The following is a 16,122-nucleotide window of genomic DNA, read 5'->3' as shown; positions in this document are numbered from 1 at the left end:
GATATATTGATATATTTAACTTCACCTCATAAAATGAGAACATCGTTATCCTCAATTAATTAAACTTTTTTAAATACATTTAGCTTAATGTGGGTATTCTCAAAAGCTTATCGGAACTTTTCCTAAAAAAAGAATAATTAACTAAATATGAAATTCATTTCATCTTTGAAAAAATAAGGAAAATGAAGAGGAAAAATCTAGATGGAAAGTTAAATAGTGGAATTAGTAAAACCAAAGAGGGAACGTTTTTCACCTGCACCGTGAGACATGAGCAAATTTGAAAGTGTGAAATCATATATGAAATTATTGAGGACTCTTCTCAAATTGTATTCATGCCACGCAAGAGAAGAGATAGAAAAGAGATTCAGAAGATCATTTGTATATGGCAATTGACTATTAGTCAACTCTATATTCTACTTTTGGCAGAATTTTATCTTATATAGTGTAGATTGAGGATATTCCAAACTTTTACATCGTCCAATCATAGTGAGCATTTGTAGAATGCTTTACAGATAGGTACGATGTGACTAGCTAAATGGCCGACAGAAGATGTCATTGAAGCGGGAGAATGCTGCCAAAGTTCCTCACCAGAAGGACGTGACACTCTTGCCTCTTTTCGAATCTAAAGCAGAGAAGTAATTTTAGGTGGATGAAGACTAGAAGTCGAAGTCAATTTGTGTTGCCGTGGATCTTCTCTTTTTAATGAATGACGACTTCATTTCCAAATTTTATGACATAAGAAATTTTAAGTAAATTTCTTTTTTTTCCAAAAGTGTAAATTTGGAAAAATTACTAAAAAAAGATACAAGTGTAGTTTCACATAATCAATTTTTTTTTCTTTTCTTCCATCATCCCCCGCTTTGCAAACTACATATTTCAATGGACTTTCATTCGGTGCACTTGCAGTTTTAAAATTTCTTTATATAAGCAGATTTTATAGAATGAAACGTACGATTTTTATTTTTATTAGGTTTGTTCAATAAACAGGATTTTCCATTTTAAGACTGCTTGTGCAGAAAAGACTCTGACATCGAGAGTGTATGTAACATTAATACTATTTCAACGGATTTTTATTATGTCAAAGGTGGTGAAAATTATCTTCGCGCAAGCAGATTTTAGATAATGACACACAATCGATTTATATTTTTTGCACATAACTATATTCAATAAATAGATTTATATTACCATCCTGAGACCTTCTTGTGTAAAAAAATTTTATTGTGCCAATGTATATAATATATATTTGTATTCATCATCGTTAGATTTTTACGACTCGAATGACATGGGGAAGATCATTCTCTTTGCCTTTTTTTGTTTTTTTGTTTTCACTGGGAGACTTTTGATTAGGAGTGAGCAGTTCCAGGTTCCGTACAGGTTCCAAGTGGAACCTGGAACCCATGAGAACAGGTTCCTTATTTTTTGAAACTTTGAACCTACCGTACATACCTTGAAACCTGAAACCTACCATGTCATAGGTTCCAGGGTCTATCGAGATTCCACATGTATTATTAATTGAACAATTACAGTGAATTATCACATTTAATGACCACCATTTATTGGTATGATCCACTGACCGTATGAAACATCAACAAGTCATAAAATGAAAGCTCAGATTAATGATTCCAGACTATACACTACAGGATCACACGAAGACATAAATCAAGAAAAAAGATAAAAAAACTTGTTTCAAGTTCTAGGTTACAAGTATATATGGAACCTCGAACTTACCTGTCGAAACAGGTTCCCTAACTTTTGAAACCTAGAACCTACCGTGCATATTTTAGAACCTAGAACCTACAGGTTCCCATCGGTCAGGTTATCAGGTTTTTCAGGTTCTACTGTAGAACCATGCTCACCCCTACTTTTGGCCACTACCACACTACAGAATCATGGAATTGCTACTTTGATTTGCACTGTGAAAGTTGTGACATTGCATCGCAATTGTTGGATTCCTATCCATAAGTTGTTCTCATTCTGAAATCCCCCAAGTCCGTTCATTGAAATCTGTGTCTAGCCAATTGAAATTAATGGTTCAATCTCAAGGATATCTCGGCCACACCAAACCAAAGAGTCTAGCTCCTACTTCATGTAACATATTGATATAATATGATACATCAAATTGACTATCCTCAATTGTTTCAATTCTTTAAGAAGATAGAGATATTTAATTGAGTCTGTGACACCAAATTGGCACTCCACGTAATAAGTTAGGGTTTTTCCAAAACAAATCCCCGTTTTGAATGGTAGATGCCTAGTCACTGGTCAGGTTTCTGTCAATTCATCCACCACCAACAATTTAGGGCACGAGCCACTCTAAATTTGAATTTTGGATTATATTAGGTTCTCTAATTTCTGTGATCATCTTGGTTTATAAAAGCTTCCCAGTCGTGTTTTGTAAGTTTTTTACTTTGTCTACGCACTCCAATCATCTTCATTAGCAATTTAGGTTCAACTCCGGTCATCGAACAAACATAACCTCCAAGAATATAAGCCATATGTTCTAATTCAATGAAATTTTACACGTAAATTCTTAATTATCTCCATTCTACCATTTGCGCATTATTTAGTAATTCAAATTTTGCAAAGCTTTTGAGGTTTCAAAGCATATTAAAATCCATTTACTTTTATTCGAAGTCATATTTTACGATTTAATTGGCCATCGATCATTCTCGATTGACAATGATTACTAATTGAAACCATTAAATATTTGACAATCAGAACCTGGCAAAAATTCAAGTACGACTTTTTTTATGTGACCACAAAGGAAGAATACAATGTCTCACTGGATTACTAGAAATGTGTTTAGTCTTTAGGATTTTGAATTCAATGACTTGATTAGTTGAGTCGTAACCCATCAAGAGCCGCCGAGCCTAGGGATTGAAGATCACTGTCTCGCAAGCATGATCCTAGGGGTGGGGATGCGTAAGTGAGGAAGTAGGGTTTCGCAACCATTTGCCTTGCTGGACTGGGATTTAGACAAAAAAAATTCCTGGATTATAACTTCTCATAAAAATTGTGCGATTTTCATTAGTTGCCCGTTATTTGTTTATTTACTCCACTTCTTATATTTTGATGGAGTTCCACTCCTTTTATTTTATTTTTTTGTCTTCTTCCTTTCTTTGTTTAACCTTTACGCTATGTTCCGGACCAGGAGAATATTATGGAAAGAAACCATGCCGAAAGAAAACACGTAGAATGTGCTGCCGGATACCAAGAAAAAAAGTGGAGTTAAGGCCATTTCCGCAATCCCTTGTGGTTTTGCGCATGACAACTTTGTCAGCCGTCCGATTCAAGTGTTTTCATATCAGCCATTCAATGGATCCGTGATGTCAGCTATTCGATTAGAAACTTTTCAGCAAAGGCACATTCGACCGTAATATATCTGTGGCCACGTTTCTGGATCACCCCAGCTGGAGAAAACTTGTGGAATTGGCTACTAAAAATGCCAAAATCACAGCATGTCCCTGGTATCAGAGGAAGACTCACGTGCCTCATGGCCATGATAATGATGAGCCTATTGGTCCATTCGAGGTTGGAACACTATTGTCACTGAATATCGTAGTTTCATCCGCAAGAAAAACGGGAGTCGGGTATAAATTTTAGACCATAACGATGTGAAGGTAACAATTCAAAGAAGTTGATAAATTGTTTAAGCTACTGTAATCTTGATATGTTTATTATAGTGTTGATAATTTACTTATGGCGCTTGTAAATTTTCGGAAGAGTTGTTTAATATACTAATTTATTTGGAAGTAAGTAAATTCCCAATAATGTTGGTAAGTTATTAACGAGTCCCTGATAATCAAGTTACTAGTCATACTTTTTTTTAGCAAATAATATTTGAAATCTACCAACTACGAGAGATTTTTCAAATTTTCCCTTGACTGGACGACGGGGAGGATACAAATTTAGATGAAAAGTCAATCGATGAAATTAGCTCATATTTTAATAATAATAATAATAATAAAAGATGGAACGTTTTTCACGTGCACCATGGGAGAGCGACATGTCTAAAAAGTGCAATTATAAAGGAAATTATTGAGCACCGTATCTTCTCTAATTGTACGCGTGCCACGTCAGGACGTCTTTCGTACAATACATTTTTGGCCTAAGGATGTGACATTGTTGGCTCTTTCTCCAAAGATCGTATGACATCATTGCTTACATCCTCAATAGGAAAACTGGGTCGCGTCCTGGCCGATACTTGATAGGGTGCCTCAGCATGAAAAGTTATGGAAGAGATAAGAGACGAGGGATATCGGCATGGAAGGGATACGAGAGTGGCTGAAGACCTTGCGACTCCCTCCCTAGGGGTATCGATGGTTCGATTTGATACAGATTTTCAGAAAACTTCAACCGATTTGAATTGTTTGGATGTGCATTAACTTTGAACAAAATTGCGCCCGAATCAAATATAACCCAAATTGAAGACTCGGTTTGGTTCAATTTTCTTTTTTGTAATATTAAAAAGAGATTTAGTAAAAAAGGAGAGAGAACGTGTACATTGTAATATTAAGAAGGGACGATTTTAAGTTCAGTTTGGTAAACGAAATGAAACTATCCAAATTAGAATAAAATAAATAGTTATTTTTTCATTATCCAAACCGAAATCCAAACTGAATGAAAAATGCACGAAAATTCAATTTGATTCGATTCTAACACCTCTCTTCGTGATTGCCCCTCGGTAATTTTTACGAACTCCGAGGGTGATTTTTTGGTGAGAGGGAATTGGATCATTTTCGGCCCACCAAATTCGGACCAGGCAATCCTTTTCGTTGTGTCTAGGGTGTTCCGGGGATAAGTGTAGCAAAGGAAAGGGTGCACGCCCATGTGTGCCCAAACATGGGAAAAGGAAAAAGTTATCGAAGCGACAAGAAGAAGAGCGACAGAGCTTAGCATTGATTTTAATTTAAATTGTCGGAGGATGGAAAAGCTTCCGTCTATATTTATAATCTATGGTAGAGATTTTTGTAGTAACATGATTTTTATTTGGATCTTTGTAATTTAAATTATTTAAATCTCGGGGCTATTGTTCATTACTTTTCGGTTATGGATATTTTTTGGAAATTTCGAGCCAAAGTTGAGAATGGTATTGGATTTACTCTATAATGTAGACGGTCCACCACCAAAATAGTGAACTGCTGATGGTTTTGAATTAGGAGAAATTTTCACGGGGAAAGTTAGAAAAGGCGGTGCCTGTCCTTGCTAATTATACTTGAATACGTAAAGAACAACTTAGATCAACTAGTGCAACCTAAAAATCTAACTTTAGCTTGTTTTCGTACCTACATTTGGCAATTTAATTTTTACAGGGGACTTGTTTTGCAATCGGGATAATGAAACCAAAGGTGCTGAACTTTTACCAATTATCTTTCGTTCGTGATCAGTTTTTTAAAAAAAAAATCAATTGGATTCTTGAATTATATACATATTTTATATCAATTAGTTACTTGGGGTCACATTTGTAATTTCATATAATCAGTTTTTCTTGTCTTCCACCATCCCCTGCTTTGCAAACGGCATATTTCATAGAATTTTATTGGGAAAATGACACAATCATTTCTCAAACTTTGATTCAATGTGTAATACGGTCCTTGAACTCTTAATTTATTTAATATAATTCATGAACTTTAATCCAATGTTCAATGTGGTCCATAAAATTTTAATTTGTTCAATATAGTCCATGAACTTTTGGGACATGTTCAATGTAGTCCCTGAACTATTTGAAAATGTTCAATGTTGTTCTTTCATTTTTTTTTTTAAGATCAAGGACAACATTGAACATCTTCAAATATTCAAGGGATTAAATTGAATATGTATCAAAAGTTCAAGGACTACATTGAACAAATTAAAAGTTCATGGACTACATTATACATTGAGCGAAAATTCATGTACTGTTTGTGTCATTTTTCCAATTTTATTCGGTGTACTGTGCACTAGGTGTGTAAAATTTTCTTTATATAAGCAGGTTTTATGAAATGACATATATGATTTTGATTTTTAGCAACAGGTTTTTCCATTTTGAAACTATATATGTAAAAAAAGACATTTTACATTGACAGCACGTGTAAAATGAATCCTATTTCAACGGACTTTTATTCTGTAAAAGAATGATGTAAAATTTTCTTCGCACAAGCAAGTTTTAGGTAATTATACATAATTAATTTATACTTTTGCGCGTAACTTTATTCAATAAACATATTTATATTCCCATTTCTAAAAAATATAGATGTAATGTTCTTCACGTGCATCAGGAGACAGAGACATGTCTGAAGACTGAAAACTGTGCAATTATGTACGAAATTATTGAACACTTTATCTTCTCTAGTTGTTCACGGGTCACGCAAAGACGTCTTTTGTACAACACCTTTTTGGCCCGATGACTTGAACATTTACTATTAATTTTTGATCATATTAAATAAATTAAAAATTCATGAATAATATTGTATATTAAGTCATAATTTATGGACTATTTATATTATTTTTCCGATCATAAGAATATATATATTCAAAAGCCAATCAGATTTATATTATATAGAAATGAAATGTAAACAGTTAATTTAAGGAAAAACACTACCAAAAACCTCAAACTATGTCACTTGTGATAAATTTACCTTGAACTTTTTTTTGCGACACGAAAAATCTCAAACTATGCTACTTATGATACATTTACCTAACAATACTTTTGCTCAAGGGTATTTTCGTCTTTTTCCTTTTTTTTATCTTTTGTTTCCTTTTTTTTTTCTTTCTTCTCTTTTCCTTCAGCCTCTTGGGCAAAAGTATGATGGGGTAAATATGTCACAAATGGTATAATTTGGAGTTTTTCGTATCACAAAAAAAAAGTTTTGAGTAAATTTGTCACAAGTGACATAATTTGAAATTTTTTGTGGTATTTTTTCTTAATTTAAAAGCTAAAGACGAGCCAGCAAAAATACAGGTTTCAAGATGGGAGCTGAGTGGGGCGTGGGGTCGAAGGGGGAGACCAGGGCTGTCGTCTTCTCCATCCTTATGAATTGACCCAAGTAGGAGCACTTTCACTGTCACACTCCCACCAGGCCACCACCCACTCCCACGGTCCCACCTCACCCCCTTGGCATAATTTGATCCCTTTCAACACATATTTTTAATCATATCCCATTTATTCCACTGAATTCCCTCTAGTGCCCTTTTGGAAAATACTTCATATTTTTTGTTATATTCACCAAAACTGCACTTGCGTGGTAAAGATGATTTGCTTTGATTTGTGTTAGAAATTGCATCTATTTGGTAGTCATTGCTAGGTCCTACTCATTTTTTTGTCACTTCCTAATAAATAGGGTCTCTTAATAAGGTTGTTTTGAAAAAAAAAACTTTTTTATTATCAGATGAGTAATTGTAATTTTATTAGTAGGTATTGCACCTTATATATTTAGTTGACTTTCGAATTTGTGCATTGTCTTGCACCATAAATAGTCTATTCGTGTAATATATCATAAAGTGATGTCAGAATATATAGATAAAGGACACCGATTTGTTTGGATTGGCTCGAGATGACAATGGCTCAGGGCATGATGGTTCACAGTCACGCCCCGCGCCCGCACGGGGCAAATTTTCCATTCCCATCCTTGCCTCACGTAACTATGTGGGTAGCCCCACCCCGTCCCCACAAAATTCTCTAACAGATTAAACAAAAAATTTTATGCAATAGAGATTATCTTTGATAAAACATAAGACTTTAGATTAAAGGGTGAACTTGAAATGAATCATTTAGTGGTCTTAATATAAATGTAAAATAAAATATAAAAAAGTTAACTTTTTTTACAAGCAATTTTTTAAATGTAAAATAACAATTTAGATTCTAAGACATTTTTGGAACAAGTAACCTAGCAGCGGCAGTAATGCCGGTAATAACAATAACATAAAAAGTAGACCCATTCGTTGTGCAACTTGTGTTGCTCTCATAGAAGTTGATTTCTTGCAAGACCAATTCTCTATCTTTGGTTCTCTGAATTCGTTTCGCTTTTTTGCTGGGGAAGTCGATTCTTGCGAGAAGCTTGCCCATTCTTCACAACTTGAGTTAATGATATTTGGGAATTTGTTTTGAGCTTCTATTACATTTACACGGGCGTTGGCGATAGCAAGAATAAGTCAAAGTCACGCAATGCAAAGCCAAATGACATACATGACTCGTGGATGTGATGCTACACCTAGATAGACATGTGATTTGAATATGTCTATGCATAAACAGGGAATAGATGTGAGAATCAATCCTTGATAGTGTCAATATTCAATTATTGAGTGACGACAATCATTCGATAGTCGAGCTGTTAAAAGTATCCATTAGATCGATCAAATCTGCTCCATCATTGTCAATAGCTCCACATAAAAGTGACGAAGGTACACAAATAATGGAGAAATGGGCAATGCATATTCAGTAGGTTTAGAAAAGTTGGAGTGGATTGACAGGTCCATTGTGCACGAAATGATGAAGATCAACCACAAATTCCGTGAACGAGTACAAACATCACGTGGTGGATGAACAGTTACAAGGGCGATAAGTAAAAGCAATATCAACCAGGAGCAAGTATTTACCGTAGCTACAGCTCAATCGGACTGTCAAGATCTGATGGGAGCTAGAATCCATTATTTTCAGCACAAAAATTCAGTTTAACATATATATATATATATATATATATATATATATATATATTACATTCATGTATAATAATTTTACATGAGCAGCAGTAACCCATTAGCCAAAGAATGCTAGAAAAACTCGATATAATTTATCATGATGTTCGATCCAAATATGTTCGTATCATGCTTATCTTTTTAGTATTGATAAGTAGCCATTAGAAATCATATGGGATCTTCATTTCATGTGAAAGGGATCACGCTTTGTTCTAGTCCTTAACTGGGATATGGTTATTAATTTGGCCACTGACATTGTGAGACACAGAATGAAATATGAAGTTGCTGAAATTATAGGGATTGGTTTAATTAGGTGATAATTTCGCCAATAACAGAGGAATCAGCACTTCTTTTTGTCCAACAAACAAACCCTAAGTTCTAACAGATGCTCTCATTAGTCATTTCCTCTTTTGCAATGTTTAAATATTAGGCGCTATAGAGACTCAATTGGCATCCGAATCGCAGCAGAACTCATTCCAACAAAATTACCATGCATGCGTTCCAGCTATTTACCGAAATTTCCTTGGAAAATCCAATTTTCGCCGTGAGAGAGAAACAGGAAAAGGGCAAAACAAAAAGAGAATTAAAAAAAAAAAAGGATGTATGGAGCAGCCCCTTTGCCCGGCCCTAATTATTTCTCCTTCCAAACAAATGCACCGTCGATCGTGTTCATGGGGATAACATACGCCTCTCATGACCGTACCACCGTCAATCACTCTCGGAAACTCATCTTCTTCTTCCTCCCCCATGCTTCACTCAACGCCCTATTAAGTTCATCCCCTGCAACACTTGACTGCGGAGTTGTTGGCAGCGGCTGCAGTTCAGGGACTAATTTGTTTGATCAAAAGTCAGTTGAATGCCTAATTAGACATTCTGTAACAGTTTAGGGACTCCAACATCTTTATCTTTTATTTTAATATTTTGTATGTGTATGATAAGGCCGTCGATCAACTTACACAAGATCAACAGCCCACACAATGCACAAGATTATCAACAATTATTTCAAAGAAAGGTATTTCCTAAAACTTTGAAGCTTTAATGACTACTTGTGAATACTACCGAATGTCATTGGTAAGACATCTCGCATTAAAATATGTCGGATGGACAAAATATTTGTCAAAAAATTGTACATATACAAAGAACCAACCTGAGCAAGCCTACCTCATCGTAACGTTTTGGAATCATTTAGGCTGCGTTTGATCGACCGGATAAAAGTTAGGATAAGATATGTTTTATCCTATCCTATGTTTGGTGATGGTCTAGGATAGGATAAGGTCGGATATAAACCGGATATAGCCCGGATAAAAAAATCCGAGGGGAGAGGTGGGATAGACTTGGATAGGATTTCTAATATATATTTTTTCAGAAACCCTATGCTCCACTCGCCGTCATCTTCATCCCCACACCTTGTGCGATTTCACCAAAAAAATTTCTCGACTTTTTTTCCTTCACCGACTCCTCCGAACCCGTGAATAGCAAAAAAAAAAAAAAATTTATCCTATCCGACTTTAAATCCGTAGTTCACCAAACAGTGGATAGGATATAAAGAAATCCTAGAATTTCTTATCCTATCTTATTCAGTCCTATCCTATTTAGAAATTCGAACGAGAAAACGCACCCTCAGGGTTAGTTCATCTCTCTCGTTCTTCCTCGTTTCGAAGGAAACAGAAAGAACGTGACACAAATGACTAAATTATTAACCTTAGACTCTCCCAGAACAGAGGAAAGGGACACAAGGAAAGCAAAAAAGAAATAGAAAAAGGCCAGTTCGCATGTAAGTGGTCCTAATTACCCCTTGTCGTTTTGTCGACTGCAACCCCAATAATGAAGTACCATCACTAGATACGTATCATTCACTAATGGGATGAACGTCTAGTCTACGAACGTAAGCTCCAACATGTATATGTAACCGTCGTTTTTTTTTTTTAAGTGGTTTTCTTATACTGTATTTTTTTTACGACACACACGGGGCCCGATCCGGAAGAATTGGAACAAGAACAGCTAGAATTCACTTTGCAAAGGGGACGCACTAGTCCAAAGATATTTAGGGTTCTGGAACTGACAGCGACGAAGACAGGTGAAAGAAGCCTCCGGGGTGCTCTCATAATTGTACTAGTCTGCGAAGCTTCAAGTCGTGGAATTGAAGCCTCTGGGTGCTCTCATAACTGTACTATTTGCTCGATCAAAACTGTGTTTTTTCTTCTTGGACTTCGAGCGAAGCGCACTTGGGATGAAGGGAAAAACATAATCGGCCTCTCTAATGGGGCAAAATGAAATTCTTCGCTTCAAGATATAGTGCTACTTGTTAGGAAAAACTTATACATACGTAACGCAATATTATTTATTATAATCAGAAAATATAGAAAGATATGACAGGGATGTCGATTTTTAATACAATAATCGCCAAGCCAATGTTTATGTAATATTTGATATATAAAGATGTTTGGATCACAACTTTTGTATTTGTTTTATAAAATTAACAGGAAATTCAATAGGAGATGAGATACAATTAGCCTAATCCCTTTAAAGTGATTAGTTCTTGTCAATGGTGTTAAGTAGCTTCACTACCTATGCCTTCCAAAATATAACACCTCGAACCTGTTTGTATTATCATTATACTAATACGATTCTGTCCAACATTTCTTAAAACTGACACACTTGAAGGAGTGAATTTCTAAAGAAGAATTATAATCTTGAATAACTCTATCTCCTTAGGTATTGAAGAAGACATTGAACTCATTATAGTGAATTGAAGAAAATCATTATGAAAAACTTCTTTTACGAGAGCTGAAGAGATGCTTTCTTTAACACATCCATTAATTCGTTCATTAATGCGTCCATCCAAACTGCTACAGAAGGGCTGACGATTGGCGTCCATTAATTCATCAATTAACGCATCATAAAACCGCTGCACATCGAAGATATGCGTCAATTTAATGCGTCCATCAAAATTGCTGTGCGAGAGCTAAAGAACGTGAATTGATAATTACTACACTACTTATTTTTAACATAGAATGTATATTTGCGCGATGGGATGCTTCTCTAGAAGAAATATCAAAAAAGTCGTAAATTTAATGTATAAATATTAATTTAATTTTAAATTTTTTAATTTGATCAAATATAATTTTATAGTTTTTGATGATTTTTTAATAAATTCCATCCTTCCCATCTAGAAAAGTTTTTGATGTGAAGGTCTAGGATTGGCATATGCATGTACGTGGTCCTAATTACTCCTTGCCGTTTTGTCGACTGCAACCCCAATAATGAAGTACCGTCACAAGACACGTATCATTCATTAATGGGATGAACGTCTAGTCTACAAACGTAAGCTCCAACATGTATATGTAACCGTCGTTTTTTTTTTTTTTGATTTTTAAGTGGTTTTCTTATACTGTATTTATTTTACGACACACACGGGGCCCAATCCGGAAGAATCGGAACAAGAGCAGCTAGAATTCACTTTGCAAAGGGCACGCACTAGTCCAAAGATATTTAGGGTTCTGGAACTGACAGCGACGAAGACAGGTGAAAGAAGCCTCTGGGGTGCTCTCATAATTGTACTAGTCTGTTTGCTTCACGTCATGGAATTGAAGCCTCTGGGTGCTCTCATAATCGTGTACTATTTGCTGGACCCGCCTCTGGGTACTCGAGAACCGTCAGTGGATGGTGGAACGTGAAGTGGAATGCATCTAATATTTTCTCGTGGGTGCTCTCATAATTGTGTACTATTTCTCGACCCAACTGGGTCTTTTCTTCTTGGACTACGAGCAAAGTGCACTTGGGATGTTGGGATGGAGGGAAAAACATAGCTTTTTTTTTTTGCTAAAAAGGGGAAAAACATAGCTGTTAATCAATTAAACTGCCTCTCTAATGGGCAAAATGCCAGCAATCTTTTGCAGAGACTTTCGTACTCTCGAGTGGTTTGAAAATTTGATAATCTTTGTCGAGCTTCTCTGACTCGTTTTGCTAGACGATTCGTCCTTATCAAAGGGAAAAGCAATGGTAAACAGAAGCATGTGCAGAAAATGTCGCAAGACGAGAGAGAAAAGAAGAGAACCCGTTATTAAGTACCGAAGATAACTTTTATCAGGAAATATGAAAGAGTAGAAGATGCATTTATTGCCAAATCCTTAAAAAATAATCTTTTTACGTGTAACGCGTATATCTGTATGAAATTCTTCACTTCAAGTTATAGTGCCACTTATTTTTAACATAGAACGTATATTTTTGCACAAAAGTATGCTTCTCTTAGAGAAATACCCAAAAAGTCGTAAACCTAATGTACGAATATCAATTCAATCATAAACTTGCTAATTTAGCCAAATACAATCATAGATCTTTTGATGATTTTATAATGAATTCCATTTAGCTCACTTAGATCGAAAAATTTTGACGTGGAGGTCCAATTAACACATGCCATCTTATAAGACATGGCCAGCGATTTGACATATACAGCTCTAAATGACGTCGATATGAGAAATTTTATAAGGCACCTGCTGACTCATCGAGTCACATACTTTCCGGACTGATCTCTAATTCACTTCAAATCTGACAAATAGTTCTAGCATACCATGCGTAAATCACATTACCTGTGGCATTAACATCACTCAACCAGTACTTTCGAGGGACTTGGCACTGTGAAATTAGGAGCAAGTAAAAGATGCAAAATAAACTTTGCTCCGATAGAATCTGGTTCCCCAGGTGTCTGAATACGTGTTACTTCAGACTTAGATATATCTAGAAGAAACACCTCATTCTAGACCAAGGCCTCGAGAAGAATCCGCAGCATTCGTGCTAATACAGCTAAACAGTCTTTCAGCTGCCTCTTCTCTCTGACATTATGCCCGGAATTGTGACTCGAGACAGGATAATTGGCTTCAAAAAGGAAGGAAGAAAAAAAATCATTGCTGCAAGGAAAGCATCTGGGTAGTGTCCAATACAGCTCCAATACTTGATGCTCATTCAAAATAAGTATATATTGAACTAGTAATGCAATATGTTCCCTGTCAATCCTATCCATCCAATCAAAAGGTGTGTCGACTTCCAAAAGTGGTACATCATTCAAAGTTAAAACATTTCTGATTTCCAACTTCATAACTGCTTTCAGACCAAAAAAAAAAACTTCATAACTGCTTTTTAAGTGCAACATTCGGAAAAAATGAAATGTTAAGATAAGTAATTACTCAAAAAAAGATGGGCCGTCCAAGTGCCAGAGGCCTCATTCAAAACTGGCTTTCTTCAGTGAACCCAACACAGTTCTCTTGCATCAAATGGGAAAGGTCTAAAGAAGAATAATCTGAACTTCTTGTAGCTGGAAGGCACCGCGAAAAAAGAACAAGACGGCCTTCTGCTCAATGGGGTGTCTACACGGATCTAAGTCAAGATATCCAACAGAACGGAGATGAAGCTCATAGTATGTGGGTGTGCATTGCATACACCACCCATTACTACTGATGCAATCATAGTTAATACGGCAATCTTCAGTTGAAGTTCCGAGCTCGACTACCCCATTCTTGGTTTCCTTGGATTGACTACTTGTCAAGCAACACCTCCGAAACAACTAATATCAATCATCATAGAATAAGTGACAAGGCAGACCCTGGCAAAGAATTTGTTGATGGTACAGCCAAACTTAGATTTTGAAAACCGAAATGACGAGCAAATACTGTTACATCATGTGCTACATAGAAGTTCTAAGTAATGTCACCAAATGCTGCTTTTGAGTACGAGCGCTATTATGCACTACATGACAATACGTACAACGCTCATTTCACCACCTTTTCCTTAGTACTTCCTACTTCTACTTATGGCTTTTTATTCAGTTTATTGCTTGGCACTTGGGAACAATCAAGAGCTAGAAGCAAAAGTTGGAACTTGGAATTGGCCATAACAGATAAATTAATAACAAGGTGAAATCGTAAACCATCCCCACGAGACTACTATTGACAATTCACGCGGAGGGATGCTTTCTTTCTAAAAAGGGAAAATTACCAAAAAAGTCCTAAATCTTTTGAAGTTGTGCCAATTCAGTCCTAAACCCCTTTTTTTTTGTCAATTCAGTCTTAAACCTTTTGCAAACCAGCCAATTCAGTCCTTTTGGCCGGCAGGCGCTGACGTGGCCGCCGACCGGCTGACGTGGCGCCGGCCGGCGTCCACGTGGCAATATTTTAATATTTTTTTTTATTATTTTCGAATTTTTTTCCTTTTTTTTTTTCCTTCTCCCCCCTGGCCTGTCCGGCCAGGGGGGAGGCTCGCCGGCGAGGGCCCAGCTCCGGCGAGGCGAGCTGGGCCCTCGCCGAAGCTGGGCGAGCTCGCCCAGCGGCGGCGAGGGCCCAGCTAGCCATGGCTGGGCGAGCTGTATTCTCGCCGCCGCTGGGCGAGCCTCGCCCTGCCATGGCGAGCTTTGCCTCGCCATATCTGGGCGAGGGCGGAGCTCGCCCAGCCAAGGCAAGCTCCGCCTCGCTCAACTCCGACGAGGCGAAGCTCGCCCAGCCATGGTGAGCTCCGCCCTCGCCCAGATCTGGCGAGGCGGAGCTCGCCATGGCTGGGCGAGCTCCGCCTCGCCGCTTCGGCAAGGCGGAGCTCGCCTTGGCCAGGCGAGCTCTGCCTCGCCGGAGCTGGGCGAGCTCGCCCAGCTCCGGCGAGGGCCCAGCTCGCCTCGCCGGAGCTGGGCCCTCGCCGGCGAGCCTCCCCCCTGGCCGGACAGGCCAGGGGGAGAAGGAAAAGAAAAAAAAAAGAAAAAAGAAAAAAATTCGAAAATAATAATAAAAAATATTAAAATATTGCCACGTGGACGCCGGCCGGCGCCATGTCAGCCGGCCGGCGGCCACGTCAGCGCCGGCCGGCCAAAAGGACTGAATTGGTTGGTTTGCAAAAGGTTTATGACTGAATTGACAAAAAAAAAGGTTTAGGACTGAATTGGCACAACTGCAAAAGGTTTAGGACTTTTTTGGTAATTTTCCCTTCTAAAAGCCATCCTATGCGGTGCAAATCAACTCACAGTATTCAAATGAACATGAAAGCAAAGAGGTTCTCACCTCCTGTATGGCGCCTTCCCTCCTGCCATTTCCTTCTAAATCTCTTCCTCTCTCTCTCTCGTGGCTGATTCTGATCAAATCGATAGCAAATGTCACAAAGAGAGCACGGAACAGGCAAAACGGATTGAACCGCAGCAGATATGCATTCCACAATAGTATCCTTCAATCAATCGATCGCCAGCATTCCCCATTAAAGCATCATACCACACACTGAACGCAGTAACAGACAATTCAGACCTAATCCACCATGCCCAGTTCGAAAGTGCACTCGAATTTTCCATCAGGAAACGAAATTAGCAACTCTAATAGGGAGAAAAGAACAAATGAAGCAAAAGCTTAGATATTAGACTTTTAAACAAAAGAAAAAAAATTAATGTTAAATTTAACATAAATCTTGAGTTTTCAAGATAGGTAT

Source organism: Syzygium oleosum, unplaced genomic scaffold (assembly GCF_021117445.2).
Source record: "Syzygium oleosum isolate NSW1041296 unplaced genomic scaffold, Sole_v2.1 Sole_v2.04, whole genome shotgun sequence".
Taxonomy (NCBI): domain Eukaryota; kingdom Viridiplantae; phylum Streptophyta; class Magnoliopsida; order Myrtales; family Myrtaceae; genus Syzygium; species Syzygium oleosum.
Note: the sequence above shows the minus strand (reverse complement) of the source record.